We start from the raw sequence: 4,497 nt of genomic DNA, 5'->3' as shown, positions 1-4,497 counted from the left end.
CTGAAAGGAATGGGGGAAACAAAGAAATGTCATTTAAAGTAAATTGTTTACAAGTTCCCTGCGTTGTAAAGAAATGAAAAACTGACCGTAGAAAGAAACCTCTGAAGAAGAAACCATAAAGGGATAGTTCACCCAAAAATGGACATTCGGTCATCATTTACTCACCCTCGTGTCATTTCATACCTGTATACATTGCTCTGAAAGATATTTGGAAGAAAGTAATGTTAGCAATTTTCTGTTCTTGGACATCAGTGACCACCATAGAAGGAAAAAAAAGATTTTTATAATATTATATAATGAGATATTTTGAAGAATTTGGGAAAACAACTAACCTTCTTCCAAATATGTGTTCACCAGAACAATATCATGTATAGAGGGTGAGCAAATGACACGAGTCCCTGAATTTAAAACTATTTGCACGATGCGAATTCATTGGAATTGATACAAGGTACTAACTAGTCCAACTCTCACCCCTACCTTAAAGCGATAGTCCGCCCACAAATCATTTCATCATTTGCTCATCCTTGACTGCCATAGTAGTAAGAATTAAATGGTAGTCAAAGGTTGAACAACAGTTCAGGTTCCCCGGAACTGTTTTCTCACTTTGTGTTCAACAGTAGGAAAAAAATACTGTATCTTTTTTTGTTCTATGGAAGTGGATGTCACAGAACTGAAAATTGCTAACATTCTTACAAAATATATTTATTTGTTTAACAGTACAAAGAAATGTATACAGGCTTGAAAGTAAATGACAGAATTTTCCTTTTGGAGTGAACTATCCTTTTAACAGTCATTGACACAAAAGCAGATCATACAAAAATGTAAATAAAAGGTCGTATCAATTTATACAAGCCACACTGTAAAAATAGCATTTTAGAATGCGAATACAACTTGCACAGCCAGCAGCGTTTGTATTCATTTTGCATAGAAAGTGTTTCGGCCCTTAGAATGAAATGTCAAATCGAAATGTGTAATTGGAATATAAAGAACACTTCACTTAAAAAACCTTGGTGCACGGGCATAAATAGAAGCACAAACAAGCAGCCTATACAGAGGTGCGAAGCAAGCGCAGAATTAACATCTGTGGGTAGCAGGTGACCCTCACTGTTCTTTAGCGCTCATGTTGCGAGTGTCTGCTGAAAGCTTTTCTGACACGTCCCGCCCCTGCTCTTCCCCCGACCCGTGAGTCAGGGGTCCCGCGAGAGGTGCTTCGATGATTAATAGCCTTTAATCACATTACAGGCTCTAGGAGGAGTGGGAAGCCATTGAAAGCGCTGGGAAATACAACTGCTCTGAAACCTCCGCCCGCCGCTTACAGTACAAGCACTCACAAACAGATCCAAACCTGTTCTTTGAGAAACAATCCATTTTTACGTATTCCGAAGAAAATGTCAGTGGCGCTTGACCCCGCAGAACTCGATTTTGCCTATTTTTAGTCGGTTGCTAGGCAGTTGTCAGGGTGAGCTTCCTGGGCGAAAGAGCCCGTGCCTAGGCATTAGTCATTAGGTCATTTCCTTTTCTGGTTAGCGTTACAATATTACGCTAATTAGGCCAAAATAAACCTCATGCAACGACCACGGAGTTGCAACTATAGATGAGAAATTACTTCAAGGAAACTTTCTAGGACTTCTCATTTTGGTTCTGATACGGTGTCTAAATATTATGATAGAACTTCATCTTTCTTGAAGGGCTGGAAAGGCTGCGACCGTTCTCCACGCCTGTGTAAACTTCCTCTCGGTTTGATGAGACTCTAATCAAAGACTCTCGACTGGATGACAGTCGGTGGCACTCTGTGATCTACGACGGTCCAGTTCCTGCCCAGTGCCGAATGGAAGCGGATACCGGTCTGCGCTGTTTATGGTGGTCTCACCACATGAAGAGCCGAGAGGGGATCGGTTTACAGCGCTGCGCGTGGGGCTGGAAGGAAAACTAGCTCATAGGAAAATCCGCCTTGGACCTGTCAGAGATCAGTCAAAATGGTCAATGAATGATGCCGCCACACGTGAGCTAAAACGCAGGTAGGGCACCGCATTGATGCATCCCACGGCCTATTCGTGGAACTTCTGATACAAACGGCAGGCTTCGACCTGATTGGTTGGATTTATGTAACTTTCAAAGTCACTAAGCAATATTGCCAGAAGGATTTTTTACGTATAAACTAGGCAGTGAGTTCTGGAAAACCTTTCTCCATCCACCCAGGATCTCATTTGAACCGTTAGTCCTCATCTCCTGATAGAAGAAGGCCGTGTGTGTGTGACTCTGCAGGATAAGGGACTCTCAGCATGACTGAATGTTCAGTGAGTCAAACTGTGTCAGCACCAGGACGGCTGGAAACACAAACAAACTCTTAATAATCTGTCCTGCATCAAATAGCATCTCCCGTACCGCACCTTACGCAGCCCACCTACACCCCACCGCTTCGTCGTCACACATCTGACTGTGTGCACTGGAGTATGTGGGTGTTGGACGTACGGCACTTCAGGTTACCGAAACCGCTTGATGAATGAGTGGGTCATATGCTAACCCTCTCTCTCTGCTACCCATCTGTCAGCTGACAGACCGTATTTTCAAGCCGGATCTGAGATCAGTCTAATACTACATTTATAATTGTAGTATTTTATGCATCTTCCATTTGTTGCGCATAGTATCGATTAGTTTTTCCGCAATGGCAGGAAATGAGAAGCATCAAATAAAAAAGATTAGTTTGAGGCTTGTTCCATTGATGACATGCAGACGTTTGCGACTACTTTGACAGACAGTTCAAAGGTCACAGGTCAGATTTGAACCTTGGCCTCCCACATGCGCATCACGACATTTCTGTTTTTCTCTCTCTCGTCGGTGTGACGTTGTCTCCGGCCGTCATGCTGACAGTTATCCGTTTGGTTAATCCTACTCAAGCTAATAAGATAACATGCAATCAGACCACATAACACAACTGAACTATTACGGTTAATAAAATAATACGCTTTCACCTACTGGAGCCAAAAAACACTTCAAATATGAGTGAGCTGCTTATTTAGAGGACATTTATCATAGGGCACATATTGAAATAAGTTCTGCTTCATCTGGACGGTTTCGCTTTCAAACCAAAGTCACGTAAAAGCATTACATGTGTGTTTTATCTGTCGCATTCACTGGATGACTTCGTTATGTGTTTTACTATTGTTTGCGTTTATGCAACCATATCGAAGCAATGTGCATATATTTCGTATTCAAATTGTATGAAAGTGTTTTCTCTAGTACAAGCACTACTAATAAATGCAGGGATGCAGAAATAATTTGATAAAGTAGGGGTTGATGGGGAATATAACAAACCTTATTATCCTGTCTCATAAATTCGAACTGTGTGACAAACATTTCATACGATAGTTATACAGCGTTTCATCGGACGCGTGCCCGCTGGGACTGCAGCTAACTTCCGGTTTGTGTTTGGCTAGTGTCTAATAATATAACTACTTCTGTTTTATTTCATGTCATTTCATTTGTATTATTATTCAACTGTATAATTGAATAAACGATCAGTGGAATTTTGTTGTATTTTCATTTGATTAAATAAACAATTTGTTGAATGTGTCCTGTAGTTTGGTCGCATTTAAACAAACCGTATGGGACATTGCAATACCAAGCTTGACCGCTAGATGTCAGTCTAAATAAAAAATATTGGAGAGAAAGTTTAGCCAAGTAAACGGTTCTTCTCGGTTCCTTTTGCTTGTTATCGGAAATAATCTGTTTGTGAGTGTGTACCGAAAGTTAACTGCAGTCCACATAACGTTTGTTTATGTTGTCGCATTGAAACCGTCCATACGAGATTTGCTGAATGTGGTAGGAAGCCAAATCTGGATTGTTGATCTATGACGACGTTCATTCATTCATTCATACACTTCCACTTTGCCCTAAAGCTGGAGCTTCATGTTGCTCACTACACTTGTGATGCAACTACACCTGTGATCAGTCTGATAACACACCCGTCTGAACTTGAGGGGAAATGACCTCACACATCTACCTACATACAATTCTAAACCAGCCAGTGTCAAAGGTAAAGTAAAAAAGCTCTTGTATTATTTATTTGCAAGTGTGATCCCAAAGTCATTCATCGTCCTGGTGATGGGGATCATGAAAGGCACACACAACAAGAAGAGTTGAAAATGAAAGGGGATATAAGATGGTCTTTTTCTCTTGTATTACTGATACTACTGTCTTTCTCTGTAACGCACACAAACCCAGAGCTGACACAGAGTCGGAGCTGTGGACACAAGCAGGATTGTGGGGGTTAATCACATTAGAGAGGAAGTGTGTAGAGCGAAAGAGTTTGGGAGAGCAGAATGAAGGCGTGTGTGTGTTAGTCTGGGTTAATCACATTAGATCTGGGTGGAGGAAGCATCAAGCTCGAAGTTTTACTACAATGTGTTTCTAAGCGTGTTTCTTCAACTTCTGGCACTTTTATGTCCCCGTTTTAATTATTTTAATAAAGTTACATACAGCATTTCAAATGTGATA

At 41.1% G+C, this 4,497-nt stretch overlaps 1 protein-coding gene across 1 annotated transcript in view; it reads right to left on the bottom strand.

Moving 5' to 3' along the window:
- Positions 1–4,497, bottom strand: part of bin3 (bridging integrator 3) — a 39,054-nt gene that overhangs the window by 1,905 nt on the left and 32,652 nt on the right. The window lies entirely within an intron of this gene.

Source organism: Barbatula barbatula (genome assembly GCF_947034865.1).
Source record: "Barbatula barbatula genome assembly, chromosome: 11".
NCBI lineage: Eukaryota > Metazoa > Chordata > Actinopteri > Cypriniformes > Nemacheilidae > Barbatula > Barbatula barbatula.
Note: the sequence above shows the minus strand (reverse complement) of the source record. Positions and strands in the feature narration are given on the sequence as shown.